Consider the following 18,279-nt stretch of genomic DNA (forward strand, 5'->3'; position numbering starts at 1 on the left):
TCAGCTCTACAGTATTGGAGTGACAATAGAGTCAAGGGAAAAAAAACATCACTTAATAGGGAAGAGTCACTATTTGACCATCATTACCATCATTGACCATCATTGACTTAACCAGTTGTATGTCACTTCCACACCCCTTACGAGAGTGCTATGAGCTTTTTCCAGGAGTAATCGTGTAAACCATGCCGCTGTGTTATGACACACACAGAAGCAAGCATGCTAGGCTTATGACCGTTCATTTGTTTTAATTGCACAAAATTATCTTAAAACTGAGTCATGTTTTGGCATATTAGAGTAATAAGTTAAAAAAACATTAGATACCAACTAATTTAAATTAGAAAAGTTTTGCATTATCGTAAAACAAACCGTAAGCGCCACCGGTGTAGTGGTATCATGGAAGATTCCCATTCTTTCGACCCGGCTTTGATTCCCGGTCGGGGCACAGATTGTTTTGCTCCAGAGTGGCGCAGCGTTCTAAGGCACTGCATCTCAGCGCTAGAGGCATCACTACAGACCCTGGTTCGATTTCAGTCAGCATAGCAACCGGCCATTAATGGGAGTCCCATAGGGCGGCGCACAATTGGCCCAGCATCGTCCGGGTTAGGGTTTGGTCAGGGTAGGCCGTCATTGTAAATACTGACTTAGTTAAATAAAGGTTAAACAAAATAAAATAAAATAAAAATACCACTGCATACTGTACCATCATCATATACACAATATTTACACAGATACCAGCGTGTTTGAGCGTCAACAGGGTCAGAAAGTTACAACACAATTTTTATCAGGAGGGTTCCCTCTGTGCATTTTATGAGAAAAAAAAGCAATGGGTTGTATTGCAATTGCATTTTTTTAAAGTATTCTGCACTGTATTCTATTATTTATATATTGCACTACCGTCTGCGAAAAACAATAACGACTGCCAACAGGACTACTACAACAAGTAGTGCATATGCAAAATTATAAATTGGGTGGTTCGAGCCCAGAATGCTGATTGGCTGACAGCCATGGTATATTAGACTGCGTACCACGGATATGACAAAACATGTATTTTAACTGCTCCACTTAGGTTGGAGTCATTAAAATGCGTTTTTCAACCACTCCACACATTTCTTGTTAACAAACTATAGTTTTGGCAAGTCGGTTAGGACATATACTTTTTGCATGACACAAGTCATTTTTCCAACAATTGTTTACAGACAGATTATTTCACTTATAATTCACTGCATCACAATTCCAGTGGGTCAGGAGTTTACATACACTAAGTTGACTGTGCCTTTAAACAGCTTGGAAAATTCTAGAAAATTATGTCATAGCTTTAGAAGCTTCTGATAGGCTAATTGACATAATTTGAGTCAATTGGAGGTGTACCTGTGGATGTATTTCAAGGCCTACCTTCAAACTCAGTGCCCCTTTGCTTGACATCATGGGAAAATCAAAAGAAATCAGCCAAGACCTCAGCAAAATAATTGTAGACCTCCACAAGTCTGGTTCATCTTTGGGAGCAATTTTCAAATGCCTGAAGGTACCACGTTCATCTGCACAAACAATAGTATGCAAGTATATACATCATGGGACCACGCAGCCGTCATACCGCTCAGGAAGGAGACGCGTTCTGTCTCCTAGAGATGAAAGTACTTTGGTGTGAAAGTGCAAATCAATTCCAGAACAACAGCAAAGGACCATGGGAAGATGCTGGAGGAAACAGGTACAAAAGTATCTATATCCACAGTAAAACGAGTCCTATATCGACATAACCTGAAAGGCCACTCAGCAAGGAAGAAGCCACTGCTCCAAAACCGGCATAAAAAAACCAGACTACGGTTTGCAACTGCACATGGGGACAAAGATCGTACTTTTTGGAGAAATGTCCTCTGGTCTGATGAAACAAAAATAAAACTGTTTGGCCATAATGACCATTGTTATGTTTGGAGGGAAAAGGGGGAGGCTTGCAATCCGAAGAACACCATCCCAACCGTGAAGCACGGGGGTTGCAGCATCAAGTTGTGGGAGTGCTTTGCTGCAGGAGGGACTGGTGCACTTCACAAAATAGATGACATCATGAGGATGGAAAATAATGGGGCTTTATTGAAGCAACATCTCAAGACATCAGTCGCTAATGGGTCTTGGTCGCTAATGGGTCTTCCAAATGGACAATGACCCCAAGCATGCTTCCAAAGTTGTGGCAAAATGACTTAAGGACAACAAAGTCAAGGTATTGGAGTGGCCATCAGAAAGCCCTGACCTCAATCCTATAGAACATTTGTAGGCGGCAGATCTGAAAAAGCGTGTGCGAGCAAGGAGGCCTACAAACCTGACTCAGCTACACCAGCTCTGTTAGGAGGAATGGGCCAAAATTCACCCAACTTATTGTGTGAAGCTTGTGGAAGGCTACCCGAAATGTTTGACCCAAGTTAATAAACAATTTAAAGGCAATGCAACCAAATACTGATTGAGTGTATGTAAACTTCTGACCCACTGAGAATGTGATGAAATAAATAAAAGCTGAAATAAATAATTCGCTCTACCATTCTCATTTTTTTCTGTGAATTTAAAAAGTAAATACAGTAGATATAATAAGTCACACAAAAAAAACACCCAGGCAGGTACTACAATGTCTACATGGAAACATCATAGAAATCACCTGCAGCCTTTTAGAAATGTTTTATCATGATTGTCCAATACAGACCTGCAGAGCGCTTCCCCCGGGCAGTTGTCAAAGATTTCCAGACAGATCTTGGTCCTGGCCTCCTCCAAATGTTCTCCACATATGCCACTGTGCAGACCCCCCTTACTATGCATACCATCCTGATCTTCTGGGTCGCATTCATAGAGGACAACCATCTCTGCAACGTTATATGGCAGACCAGCGTAGAACTGTTGAGTGACCTGTCGACAGTGGGTGCTGTTGCATTGCTTTACTGAACACGCCTGCACAAAAGGAACCATGTGCCCTTTGTAGACCTCATCGTGGAGGCATATTGTTATCTGTTGCAGACAGGACCCTCCACTCTCATGAACTGAAAAATAAGGGTTCGGAGTAAGTGCTACTGTTTATAACTCAAACTACAATATTTTCAGTAACATAAATAGTTATAATCGTCAAATGTTGTTCTAAATGTATGAAAATGAGGATAATCAGTCCACATTTGAACCCTTCTTCTGTTGCGCTTTAGGGTGGGAGAAAGATTTGAAAACTTTATAAAGCTACCTACTGTCAGTCACAGAAAGAGCCATGTTGAATAGACCAAACTGCAGCAGGAATATGGATGCTCATGTTTTAATTTTAAAAAAAGGAGTAAAGCATCCACTGGAAAAACAATACATACGACAGGCACAGTCTTACAGGCATACAAAAACGCAGTGCAAGAACAACTACCCACAACCCCAAAGAAAAACACACACACACCTATATAGGACTTCCAATCAAAGGCAACTCAACACACCTGCCTTCAATTGGAAGTCCCAATCACCAACACAAACATTCACACACAAAACTGCCACGTCCTGACCCCAAAACTAATACACTAGCTCCATCTGCTGGTCAGGACGTGACACCTACCCATGTCGATTTGAAAAGTAAATAAAAGTTGATCAATGCTATGTAAATTACTGTACAGAAGATGAAGTGAGTGTCTTACCATTACCAGTTAACTTCTTTCTTCTATTTGACCTGTCCTTTAAATCATGTAGACTCGTTGAACACAATGCCTCCAGTGCATTCTGAATGCAGGGATTGTTGTTCATGACACTCCATATGCCTTGGCATATGCTGGTAAACATGAACACCTGGAATATATTTACAAAAACATTTTGAGGTCAACAATTATAAAGTTATGTGCTTTGCATTGAACTCTTCTCCAACATTTTGGTCGATAAAACACTTCCCATCCTCTTCTGACTGAATTTCACATAGTAAGTTGCAAAGAAGGCTACTGATTGACTTTCGATACAAAACTGTATTGCTTATGTTCCTCTTTAAAACTAGATTGTGTAGCATTATTTCAACAAACTCTATTTAACGTCACCACTTGTGCTACTCTTCAGTAGGAAGCTTCAGACTGTCTAAATAGGTCAGCTATCACAGAAGTAGTCGTTTCTGCTAAGAAGGAAAGCTTGTCCCTTATTCACCTATTTGAGACTCAGTGAAAATAAGCAAAAAATATCTCAAATCACCGTCAGACTTTAAATGCTCACCAATTACAACCGTGGTTTTGACTCCTGTCATTCGCTGCATGGTAACACTACAGTGAGGGAAAAAAGTATTTGATCCCCTGCTGATTTTGTACGTTTGCCCACTGACAAAGAAATGATCAGTTTATAATTTTAATGGTAGGTTTATTTGAACAGTGAGAGACAGAATAACAACAAAAAAATCCAGAAAAACGCATGTCAAAAATGTTATAAATTGATTTGCATTTTTTTGCCAGTCCTGTCTGGTCCAGCGACGGTGGGTTTGTGCCCATAGGCAACGTTGTTGCCAGTGATGTATGGTGAGGACCTGCCTTACAACAGGCCTACAAGCCCTCAGTCCAGCCTCTCTCAGCCTATTGCAGACAGTCTGAGCACTGATGGAGGGATTGTGAGTTCCTGGTGTAACTCGGGGAGTTGTTGTTGCCATCCTGTACCTGTCCCAAAGGTGTGATGTTTGGATGTAACAATCCTGTGCAGGTGTTGTTACACGTGGTCTGCCACTGCGAGGACGATCAGCTGTCCGTCCTGTCTCCCTGTAGCGCTGTCTTAGGCGTCTCACAGTACGGACATTGCAATTTATTGCCCTGGCCACATCTGCAGTCCTCATGCCTCCTTGCAGCATGCCCAAGGCACGTTCACGCAGATGAGCAGGGACCCTGGGCATCTTTCTTTTGGTGTTTTTCAGAGCCAGTAGAAAGGCCTCTTTAGTGTCCTAAGTTTTCATAACCTTAATTGCCTACCATCTGTAAGCTGTTAGTGTCTTAATGACCTTTCCACAGGTGCATGTTCATTAATGGTTTATGGTTCATTGAACAAGCATGGGAAACAGTGTTTAAACCCTTTACAATAAAGATCTGTGAAGTTATTTGGATTTTTATGAATTATCTTTGAAAGACAATATCCTGAAAAAGGAACTTTTCTTTTTTTGCTGAGTTTAGTATGTACTGTACTAATTTGTGGATGTCCATCATTTATGATATATTACAAATTTTCAAAACACATGATATGTTACAAATTCCAATTTGATGTGGCTAACGTTAGCTAGGTGGCTAACGTTAGATAGGATAGAGGTTATGCCTGAAAGTTAGGGTTAGGAGTTAGGTGAATGGGTTAAGGTTAGGGGAAGGGTTAGCTAATATGCTAGGTAGTGGCAAAGTAGCCAAAATCTAGTAAGTAGTTGCAAAGTTGTTATGTAACCATACCAAACGTAACATATCATACAAATTTGAGGGTCCTGGATTTACATTGACTATGTTATGTCTATTCTTGGAGAGCAGGCTGAGTAAAAGTTTCATGCTCTGTGTTACTAAAGGAAATCACTTGGTAACTTTTACTTGGAATATTCTGAGAGAAATGTAAGTTAATTCTAATGTAAGATGTTGAAAGTTGTCAAACTCATGTTTACTGACATGACAAAATAGGTTTAGGACAAGGTGAAATACAAACATCACTAATAAATGAGTAGTATAAGAAAACGCAGCATTGTCTCCACTTTGCTTTTCTCAACGTTAGCAGATAAGGACAGTAATGTAAGAGGTGGGTATATTCAGTCATTGAAACAATAGCCCAGACAACCTGGTTAGTCAATAACGGTAAAGTTAATAATGCTTCCCCAATGTATTTCTCCTTTTTAGGTTTATACAATTTCGTGTTTATTTCCTGGCACATGTACAAATTAGGTATATTATGAGGTAAAAACACAATACAATTAACACAAAGTGTACAACAACATGGGGTGCTCCATCCTGCATCTGGTCTAGGTCCCTTCCAGTCAGGCTACATTCACTCGCTAATCCTGTAGAATCAGCAATGATGCTGGTTCAATGATTTTGTTTATTTGTTAATGCTTCCACATGGAATTATTATGTTGTCTTAACACCTTTGTCATCTTCAACCTAGCTTATGGAGGGAAGAGAATCAAAGACTGGAGACGATATAAGGGTTATCCATCTGAAGTAGATAGTGACTAGTTACAATCAGTTAGTTTTTCCTTATCTCTGGGTATAAGTTCTAGCAGGTGAGGGATTTGCTTTCACAGAGGGTAGTGGGTATTGATTGCTTCTAGTCAATTCAGAGTATGTGGTCTCATTCAATATGTCTGTTATGAAAAGCTTGAGGTTACAAAGTGTATGAATTGTAATTGTGACCTTTGTACATATAATGGTGACAGTGAATGGCAGTGTGTCCTGGGGGGCATGGTGCAATAATGCAAACGCCAAGCATGTCCCAGGATAGGATTAAACCACATGGTCAGATATCCATGAGACATTGTCCATGTTGTTGACTTGGGTGGACCAGGATTTATGGCTGTCAGTGTTTGTTCTTGCCCGTATTCCCTCTGTTCGGTTGTGACATTGGCCAAAACAGCGACAGGAAAACGCTCCTTTGAATTCCACTCAAAGTTGAGTTTAAGCCTTATGGGGGGGGGGGGTAAGCAGAGTAGGCTGGTTGGGTGAGCTATAGGAGGACACACTCATTGTAATGGCTGGAATGGAATAAATGGAACGGAGTTAAATGTGTTTCTATATATTTGAGCCATTCCAGCTATTACAATGAGCCAGTCCTCCTATAGCTCCTCCCACCAGCCTCCACTGGTTTTAAGATGGTCATACCAAGGATCATTTAGCTATTTGATTTAGAATTTTACGACCGCTGTATATACAAATTATTTGTTGAAACATTGAATTTGGCCTTACTGCTGCTAGGGGGCAGCAGGTAGCCTAGTGGTTAGAGCATTGGGCTAGTAACCAAAAGATGGCTGGATCGAATCCCTGAGCTGAGAAGGTACAACTCTGTCGTTCTGCCCCTGACACAAGGCAATAAACCCACTGTTCCTCAGTAGGCCGTCATTGCAAATAAGAATTTGTTCTTAACTGACTTGCCTAGTTAAATAAAAAAATGTTTAATGAAGCAACAGGAAGTATGTTTTGAAGTGTTTGTCCTATATCTGAGATATAAGAAAGCTCAGGATTTTGTATTTATTTTTAACATGGAATGACCCATATACCTTTGACGTGGACATGCCCTTTTCACTTCCATACATTTTTCGGCCCAGTACTGGGTTACCTTCAGACGAGTCTTGTGAGGCTTGTGGGCGTCGTAGAGCAAAACAACGTGAGAGTCAACGCTTTCGATTTGTTTTTGTAGGCCAAACCGTTCTGATGCTACAGACAGAAGTTGGGACATCTGCAGTACCAACTTAAGATGAGTCCCGTGAAGCTTGTGGGGGTCGTGGAGGAAAACCATTGTGCTTGTGAGAGTCTCAGCTTTCCATAGTGGGGTCATATTAGTTTCTAATAATTTCTCTCTATTTCAGTTTCGATTTCGTGGTTGGTTCTATTTGGGTGTGGTGTACTGATTAGAATCATCTTCGCTGATTAGGATGTACTGCACCTGTTGTCCTCATTAGTCAGATGGGTTTTTCACCTGTGCTTGCACAACTGATATTTATGTCACGACTTCCGCCGAAGTCGATGCCTCTCCTTGTTCGGGCGGCGTTCGGCGTCGCCAGTTTTCTAGCCATCATCGATCTACTTTTCATTTTCCATTTGTTTTGTCTTGTCTTCCCACACACCTGGTTTCAATTCCATCATTACATGTTATGTATTTAACCCTCTGTTCCCCCCATGTCCTTGTCCGGAATTGTTTATTGTAAGTGCTTGTGCATGATGGGTTTTGTTACCCATTGTTTGTTTGTTCTATTTTATGGTGGTTTTTATTATTAAACTGCTCCTTTGGAACACAGTTTTTGCTCTCCTGCCGCCAGTACGCACCCTTTACAATTTAAGAGCTGTTGCCCAGTGCTTCAGGTGGAAAAAGAGATGTTGGAAGAACTACACCTCTGTTTAGTGCTTCAGGTTATTGAACAGAGCATATTACCTTTGTTTTCCTCTGTTTGGGTTTGCGCCACTTTTGTTTTCACTCCCCGTGTGTATTCTTTTAGTTTGTCTGATAACAGGCAAATCCAGAGGTTGCACATTATAGTGACCTTTTAAGACCCAACTGGAGTTGCCGGGCCAGCACTCAGGAGGCCCCCCATGGATGCCTTTCAGAACCCATTTTAAAATCCCTCCTGTTCAATTTGGGTTGTCAGTTTGTTACTTCTCTTTTTCTGTTGAGCAACAATTTTTGGTTTCTTATTGGGGAACCTAACAAGCCCAAACAATTCTGACTCTACAGACATTTGTGATAAGACCAATTTTCGGGATGTCTCCTGGTCTGACTAATACCGCTGTAGCACTGCCACCTTCCACCACAGATGCAGAAGGCCAATATCGGTGGATGCGGAGGATTGAGACACAGCCCATGCAAAAAAACACTAGCTTTAACCTCTACGGGCCACGGGGGCAGTATTGAGAATTTTGAAAAAAATATATGCCCATTTTTAACTGCCTCCTACACCAACTCAGAAGCTAGGATATGCATATTATTAACACATTCGGATAGAAAACACTCTGAATTTTCTAAAACAGTTTGAATGGTGTCTGTAAGTATAACAAAACTCATATTGCAGGCAAAAACCTGTGAAAAATAGATTTAAAAAAATGAGAATTTTGTGACTGTACTATTTAGTGTCATTGTTTTACAGATACCACAGTGAGAAAGGATTCAGTTCGCAACTCCTACTGCTTCCACTAGATGTCAACGATCTTTAGAAAGTTGTTGGAAGCATCTGTCATGAATACAGACCGAATTAGAAAGCTTACAAGTTGACACGTCATCACTTCATTTTTTGCGCCTGCGCATGAATCTGAGAAGAGTGTCTTTGTCATAATCGTTTATTCTAGATACTTGATAGGTTGTGTGAAAATATTACTGATGTTTACTGATGTTTCACGTTAAAAATGGACCAAAAGATTAATGCTAAACAACGTTTGACATGTTTAAACAAACATAAATAGATTATTTACTAGGTTTTCTTTAGCTTTTCGACGTGACTTTACACTGCCCACCTCATTTTGTGGGAGCCTACTGAACGCTAACTATTTGGACATAAATTATGAACTTTGTCAAAAGAAACCACATTTGTTCTGGACCTGGGATCGCTGGCAGCGCCTTCTGATGGAGATAATCAAAGGTAAGGGGATATTTAGAATGTTATTATCGATATTAGATGATGCTAATGCTAACGGTTTAGCTTAGCTTATAGCTTAGCTTATGTTGTTAGCATAGTACCCAGTTTATAGCAAAATGTGATTTCCCAGTAAAGTTATTTTGAGATCTGGCCATTCGGTAGCAATTACGAGATGATAATATATTATTCTTTGAATGACAATATTATAATTTACCAATGTTTTCGAATAGTAATTCCGTGATTTGTAATGCTGGATTCACTGGGAGCATTCGAGCCGAAAAAAATTCTGAATTTCACCGCGACTGTAAATGCTGTTTTTGGATATAAATATGAACTTGATGGAACTAAAAATGCATGTATTGTCTAACATAATGTCCTATGAATGTCATCTGATGCAGATTGTCAAAGGTAAGTGCATAATTCTAGCTAGTTTTCTGTCTGTTGATGCCCTTCTTTGAATTGGCTAAACATTACACGCAGCTATTGTCAATGTACTCTCCTCACATAACCTAACTTTATGCATTCTCCGTAAAGCCTCTGAAAATCGGACAGCGTGGTTAGATTTAGGAGATATATCTTTCAAATGGAGGAAAATAGTTGATTATTTGATTATTTGAAATGATTACTCTTGCAGTTTTGAATTCCCCGCCATGGTCACATGACAATGAATCCCAATACCGGGATAAGATCCTGCCCCCTGGCCTCAACAGAGCTGATGGGGAATTAGTTTATTTAAAAAATATATATAATTTCACCTTTATTTAACCTGGTAGGTCAGTTGAGAACAAGTTGTCATTTACAACTGCGACCTATTATATTGAGGCCTAAGGATATTTATCATTCACATTTTAATTGAAATAATGGATTTTAAATTATTTAATTCAAATCTAAAGTATGTGAAGAGCAATAAATGTTAATCCATAATGGCACTTTGTTAATGAATTCAAATCAGGTATTTCTGTTAACCCTACCACTACAGTACTAGGTTTTTAACCATTACAATAGATTGAGTAAGTTATGCTGGAACGTCAAATCCTACTTCCAAAGCTCCACTGTAAGTTTGTGATATGCTGTACTGTCCAGCAGATGGGGCAATAAAATCATGAAGTACACTGTGTACAGAACATTAGGAACACCTTCCTAATATTTAGTTGCACCCCCCCTCTTGCCCCTAGAACAGCCTCAATTCGTCAGGGCATGGACTCTAGTGTTCCACAGGGATGCTGGCCCATGTTGACTCCAATGCTTCCCACAGTTGTGTCATGTTGGCTGGATGTCATTTGGGGGGTGGACAATTCTTGATACACATGGGAAACTGTTGAGTGTGAAAAACCTAGCAGCGTTGCAGTTCTTGACACTAACGGATGTGCCTGGCACCTACAAACCATACTCTGTTTAAGTAATCTTGCTCTGATTTGTCATCCTGAGGGTCACAGAGATAAAAATGTAGCATAGTTTTGGTTGATAAAATCTATTTCTATATTCAAATGTAGGAACTGGGTTCTTAAGTTTGAACCCCTGCTGTTTCTGAACCCCTGCTGTGTTTTGTACACTCAGTGTATATTGAGATGAGCCAGAAACTCACCACTTAAAAAGTTATAGATGATTGAATTTGCAGCACTGATGGCATATATCAGCCAATGTGAGAACATGAACCAGGCCTACACAGTCTCTCTGTTGTTTGTGTTCTTAAACATCCCAAGCACTCTGCAATGACAAGGTAACATCAGTGAGACCTCATGAGTAATGACACCAGGCTGTTAAATGAAGTGTGTTGAAACTGTAAATAGAATTATAGTTTACTGACAGGTGTACATATTTAGTAGATGGAAGGGGGGAACAAATATTAGAGTTCAGCCAAATGTAAATTCTACCTCATTCTTTGAATAACTAGCAAGTAATATGCATCAAACATATGTTTGCTTATCGTGTTGATATAGATTAGAACATATGTGCTAGGTATGCTAATTTAATGTTTACAGATTAGTTCTCAGTATGTGATCACCTTTTTCTGTAAACACAATGTTTACCAGGGACTACTGTGAATGACAACTGTTATTTGAGTCAAATGACTCCTCTCCAAACCCAGAGTAAACTCTTGACTTATTGAAACCTCTCTATGATGAACCCTAGTGGTAATGGCTATTGATCCTGAAGACAGAGAGACAGAACACCCACAGAGGCTGTTTGCTACCTTTTCATGACGTTGAGGACGCTGACGGGCAGGTAGCAGAGGGCAAAGACAAAGAGGACCACCATCAACATGCAGGCGGTCTTCCTGCAGGCCCGAACCTGTTTGATCTCAGCGGACACTGCTGGTCCAGACCCTGACTGACTCCCCAGGTCCTGCAGGATAAGTGGAACCCTGGAGAGACTTTTGCTTCCTCTGCAGCACAGATGACGTCCCAGGAATCTGTTTACAGAACACACAGCACATCAGACTGTGGTCTTTGAAGAGCTTTGGTTGACAGACTCATTAAAACAGAAACATTTTAAAACGCTCAATGGGATGGATCTGAACAGTGGGGTGCATGATCTGAGAGTGCATTGTCAAATAATTACAAGCATAATTGACACTGATAACTTGGTGACTGCATGATCAAGAAATACATTTGGATAATCAGCAAACAAATAGCCATATTGCCAAGTGCAAATGTATATTATTGTTCACAAACATGAATTTACATAGATACCTGTTGACACCACAGCTTATGACATATTTGTATGTATGCCAGAACCATAAGACAGAGCGGCGCAAAGTATGTGGCAATGAAGAAACAGATGTGATCCACCTTGGGGTAGACATCAGCTGTTGAGAGAATGAAATTTGAATTGTAAATAAATGTGACATAGATCTTGATAGGGCGGTGCTAAGGTAGGAATCGTGGTGGTAATTTGTAAAATGCCAAGGGGAAACAAACATCGAAACAAATCAAGCTTTATTTATATTTACGTTTCAGACATGAATGCAACGCAATGCGATGCACAGAAAAAAAACTATTAAAATAAGTATTTACTACACAATATGTCTACATTAAATGTTTGTGTAACTACAACCTCATGTGTTTATGAAGCCTTTTTTTATGTACATATATATCAGTAACATGCATGAGCTTGTAGTTACTGTGCATGAAGCTAAAATGAGTGGCAAGACAGAACTGTCAGAGACAAAGCATGTCAAAGGGAATGAGATTGTGTTGAAATATGGTTCCTATTACAGAAAGGTTCAGCGGAACAAAGAATACATTCTACACTTTAAGAAATAACAATTGAATCATTGACAGGTATGAACTGCAAAGAAGGCATACTGTAACTTTAGACCACAGGTGTCAAACTCATTCCACGGAGGTTCGAGTGTCTGCAAGGTCACTCCTCCCTTGTACCTGATTGATCAATTAAGCTCACTGATTAGTTAGGAACTCTCCTCACCTGGTTATGTAGGTGTTAATTAGATACATTGAAAGGAAATAATAAAATCAAATTAAGCTCCATTTTATACAGCACATTTCAGACATGAAATGCAACACAATGTGATTCACAGGAAAACATGAATAAAAACAATGAAAATAAAACAAAATATGTTCTAACAAAAACCAGCAGACACTCTGCCCTCCATGGAATGAGTTTGACACGTTGCTGGCAATATTTGTATATTTTTTTATTTCACCTTTATTTAACCAGGTAGGCCAGTTGAGAACAAGGAAGTTCTCATTTACAACTGCGACCTGGCCAAGATAAAGCAAAGCAGTGCGACAAAAACAGAGTTACACATAAACAAACGTACAGTCAATAACACAATAGAAAAATATATCTACAGTGTGTGCAAAAGTAGAAGATTAGGGAGGTAAGGCAATAAATAGGCCAAAGAGGCTAAATAATTACAATTTAGCATTGACACTAGAGTGATAGATCTGTAGATGATGATGTGCAAGTAGAGATACTGGGGTGCAAAAGAGCAAGAAGTGTCACCGAAAATGTCATACTTGTCGTTGAATATGTCGTATGGTAGATAGAAGGACCAAGGCGCAGCGGGATTGTGGACACTCATGTTTATTACTGATAAAAACATGTAAGGTATCCACTTGAGAAAAAACAAAACAACAAACAATACTCACAACAGCAACAGTGTGGCAGGCTCAAACAAACGCAGTGCACACAACAATTCCCCAATACCCCAAAGACAAACACACACACCTATATAGGACTTCCAATCAAAGGCAACTATACACACCTGCCTTCAATTGGAAGTCCCAATCATCCACCCAACATTTAACAAACACAAACCCCCTGCCACATCCTGACCTAGACAAAGCAATACACCCTCTGCTGGTCAGGACGTGACAGTACCCCCCCCCTCAAGGTGCAGACTCCCGGATGCACCTAAAAAGAAAAACACAAGAAAATCCCCAATACCCCAACAAAAACCAACAAACAATAACCCCTAAACCATAAGGGAGGGAAGGGAGGGTGGCTGCCGTCACCGACGGCACTGTGCTACACCCTCCCTCCCCAACCCACCTATCCTGGAGGTGGCTCCGGTTCTGGCCGTTCCAGGCAGTCGGGCCACTCTGGCAGTTCGGGGCAGTCAGGGCAGTCTGGCAGCTCGGGGCAGTCTGGCAACTTGGGACAGTCTGGGCAGTCTGGCAACTCGGGACAGTCTGGGCAGTCTGGCAACTCGGGACAGTCTGGGCAGTCTGGCAACTCGGGACAGTCTGGGCAGTCTGGCCACTCCGGCAGTTCAGGGCAGTCTGGCCACTCCGGCAGTTCAGGGCAGTCTGGCCACTCCGGCAGTTCAGGGCAGTCTGGCCACTCCGGCAGTTCAGGGCAGTCTGGCCACTCCGGCGACTGTTGACTGGCGGGCAGCTCCGACGACTGTTGACTGGCGGGCAGCTCTGACGACTGTTGACTGTCGGGCAGCTCTGGTGATGGTTGACTGGCGGGCAGCTCCGACGACTGCTGACTGGCGGGCAGCTCCAACGGCTGTTGACTGGCGGGCAGCTCCGACGACTGTTGACTGTCGGGCAGCTCTGGTGATGGTTGACTGGCGGGCAGCTCCGACGACTGTTGACTGGCGGGCAGCTCCATATGTCGGTAGGATAGTCAGTTTTACGAGGGTATGTTTAGCAGCATGAATGAAGGAGGCTTTGTTGCAAAATAGGAAGCTGATTCTAGATTTAATTTTAGATTGGATATGCTTAATGTGAGTCTGGAAGGAGAGTTTACAATCTAACCAGACACCTAGGTATTTGTAGTTGTCCACATGTTCTAAGTCAGAACTGTCCAGAGTAGTGATGCTAGACGGGCATGCGGGTTAAAGAGCATGCATTTAGTTTTACTAGGATTTTAAGCAGTTGGAGGCCATGGAAGGAGTGTTCATTTAAATAAAACTAAAGGAATACATTTATTTATACAGGTTTTTCTCATTGAGATAACATCTCTTTTCCAAGAGAGACCTGGTCCAATAGCAGCACGGGGAGCAATGTTACAGACAAAACAACGTACATACACTAAAACAACATTAAACACAACTATAAACACACATACAGTACAACAAAAACATTTTACGTAAAAAACACAAAAGTCTTGACTAAATACAGCTGTCCTAAAGACAATTACACTCTTCTATGATATATACATTGATCAAGTTTTTAACTCCCACCAACGAAACTAGATCATCAAATTTTAAAATGTTCAGGAGAGAATTCCAGGACCAAGGAGCTAAGTAACTAAAACTATTTCTACCATGACCTGTTCTAATTTTTGGTACTGTTAGAAGCAAATGAGAATGGGACCGTAATTTATATTTATTTACCGACCTGACTAAAAAAGAACAGAGGTAAATTTTACCCAATATGGCCTTATAAATCAGTGTATACCAGTGTTTAAGCCTACGCAAGGTCAATGACAACCAGCCAACAGCGCTGTAGAGATCACAATGATGTGTTAGACGTTTTTGATTTGTAATGAACCTGACGGCTGCATGATACACTGAATTAAGTGCTCTCAGGGTAGTGGTTGAGGCCTGCATATATATAACATCACTAAAATCTAAAACCGCCAGTAATGTACATTGTACCAGCTCCTTCCTGGCCTCAAAAGAAAAACAAGCCTTATGGCGGTAAAAACCTGTTCTCAGCTTGAGCTTCCTTATCATGTTCTCTACATGCACAGTGAAGCTCAGCTTATCATCAACCCACACACCCAAATATTTGTACACTAACTTGCTCTATAGTATGTCCAGCCAATGTAGCAATGACATGATTAGTAACATGTCCGGCATTTGAAAATACCATGCATTTTGTTTTACCCAAATTTAGACCCATCTTTAAATCATACAGATTCTGTTGTATGATGTTAAATGCTCTTTGGACTTCTTTAAAAGCTAAAGATAAACTACTACCACCTGAATAAAGAACAGTATCATCTGCATAAAAATTAACATCCGCTGTTTCAATAAGATCCCCAATGTTGTTGATATACAAAATGAACAGCATTGGGCCCAAAATAGAACCTTGCGGAACATCTGAGCACACCTCTATGGACTCAGATTTACAACCATATGGGGTGCACATGGGGTGTTAGGTAAATTTTTAGTGGGCTCAATTATACCTTTGACACTTTCAAATAAACTGCCTGCATCTAAAAAATGCTGATTCAAGGCTTTCAGAATGGAGGTTCTCTCAGTTACAATCTGTATGTCTACCAACAATTGTTTGGGAAGCTGTGTATATATTTTGCACTCCAAACCTTTCACTACTTGCCAGAATTTGGATGAATTATTTAAATTACGTGAAGTAGATTTCAGGTAGTCGTCTGCTTTCAATGTACGGATCATAGCCACACCCATATTTCGAAGACGTTTAAAAGCCATCCAATCATCTGCCAAACCAGTCCCTCTTGCTTTAGCCCACATAGCATTTCGTTCCCACATAGCATTTCGTGTTGTATGGCATTGAAGCTCATTTGGAGGTTTGTTAACACAGTGTCCAAAGAAGGGACAGAAGTATACAGAATGGTGTCATCTGTGTAGAGGTGGATCAGAGAATCACCAGCAGCAAGAGCGACATCATTGATATATACAGAGAAAAGAGTCGGCCCGAGAATTGAACCCTGTGGCACCCCCATAGAGACTGCCAGAGCTCCGGACAACAGGCCCTCCGATTTGACACACTGAACTCTGTCTGAGAAGTAGTTGGTGAAACAGGAGAGGCAGTCATTTGAGAAACAAAGGCTATTGAGTCTGCCGATAAGAATGTGGTGATTGACAGAGTCAAAAGCCTTGGCCAGGTCAATGAAGACGGCTGCACAGCACTGTCTTTTATCGATGGCGGTTATGATATTGTTTAGGACCTTGAGCGTGGCTGAGGTGGACCCATGACCAGCTCGGAAACCAGACTGCATAGTGGAGAAGGTACGGTGGGATTCGAAATGGTCGGTGATCTGTTTTTTAACTTGGCTTTCGAAGACGTTAGAAAGGCAGGGCAGGATGGATATAGGTCTATAACAGTTTGGGTCGAGAGTGTCTCCCCCTTTGAAGAGGGTGATGACCGCGGCAGCTTTCCAATCTTTCGGGATCTCAGATGATACGAAAGAGATGTTGAATAGGCTAGTAATAGGGTTTGCAACAATTTTGGCTGATAATTTTAGAAAGAGAGGGTCCAGATTGTCTAGCCCAGCTGATTTGCAAGGATCCAGATTTTGCAGCTCTTTCAGAACATCTGCTGTCTGGATTTGGGTGAAGGAGAAGCGGAGGGGGGGGGCTTGGGCAAATTGCTGCAGGGGGTGCAGAGCTGTTGGCCAGGGTAGGGGTAGGCAGGTGGAAAGCATGGCCAGCCGTAGAATAACGCTTCTTAAAATGATTGATTATCGTAGATTTATCGGTGGTGACAGTGTTTCCTAGCCTCAGTGCAGTGGGCAGCTGGGAGGAGGTGCTCTTATTCTCCATGGACTTTACAGTGTCCCAAAACTTTTTGGAATTTGTGCTACAGGATGCAAATTTAGGTTTAAAAAAGCTAGCCTTAGCTTTCCTAACTGACTGTGTATATTGGTTCCTGCATATCGCGGGGGCTATTCGATGCTAATGCAGAAAGCCACAGGATATTTTTGTGCTGGTCAAGGCAGTCAAGTCTGGGGTGAACCAAGGGCTATATCTGTTCTTAGTTCAATTTTTTTTGAATGGGGCATGCTTATTTAAGATGGTGAGGAAAGCACTTTTAAAGAGCAACCAGGCATCCTCTACTGACGGGATGAGGTCAATATCCTTCCAGGATACCCGGGCCAGGTCAATTAGAAAGGCCTGCTCGGTGAAGTGTTTTAGGGAGAGTTTGACAGTGATGAGGGGTGGTCGTTTGACCGCAGACCCATTACAGACGCAGGCAATGAGGCAGTGATCGCTGAGATCCTGGTTGAAGACAGCAGAGGTGTATTTAAAGGGCAAATGGGTCAGGATGATCTCTAAGAGGGTGCCCTTGGTTACGGATTTAGGGTTGTACCTGGTAGGTTCTTTGATAATTTGTTTGAGATTGAGGGCATCTAGCTTAGATTGTAGGACGGCCGGGGTGTTAAGCATATCCAAGTTTAGGTCATCTAACAGTACGAACTCTGAAGATAGATGGGGGGCAATCAATTCACATATGGTGTCCAGGGCACAGCTGGGGGCTAAGGGGGGTCTATAACAAGCAGCAATAGTGAGGGACTTTTTTCTGGAAAGGTGGATTTTTAAAAGTAGAAGCTCAAATTGTTTGGGCACCGACCTGGATAGTATGACAGAACTCTGCAGGCTATCTCTGCAGTAGCTTGCAACTCCGCCCCCTTTGGCAGTTCTATCTTGTCAGAAAATGTTGTAGTTGGGGATGGAAATGTCAGGGTTTTTGGTGGCCTTCCTAAGCCAGGATTCAGACACGGCTAGGACATCAGGGTTGGCGAAGTGTGCTAAAGCAGTGAATAAAACAAACTTAGGGAGGAGGTTTCTGATGTCAACATGCATGAAACCAAGGGTTTTACGGTTACAGAAG

The 18,279-nt window shown here is 41.4% G+C and overlaps 1 pseudogene; it reads right to left on the minus strand.

Moving 5' to 3' along the window:
- Positions 1-10,871: 10,871 nt before the first annotated feature.
- Positions 10,872-16,112, minus strand: LOC115152689 (orexin receptor type 2-like; annotated as a pseudogene).
- Between the last annotated feature and the right edge of the window lie 2,167 nt (positions 16,113-18,279).

This window comes from Salmo trutta, chromosome 18, assembly GCF_901001165.1.
Source record: "Salmo trutta chromosome 18, fSalTru1.1, whole genome shotgun sequence".
Lineage (NCBI taxonomy): Eukaryota > Metazoa > Chordata > Actinopteri > Salmoniformes > Salmonidae > Salmo > Salmo trutta.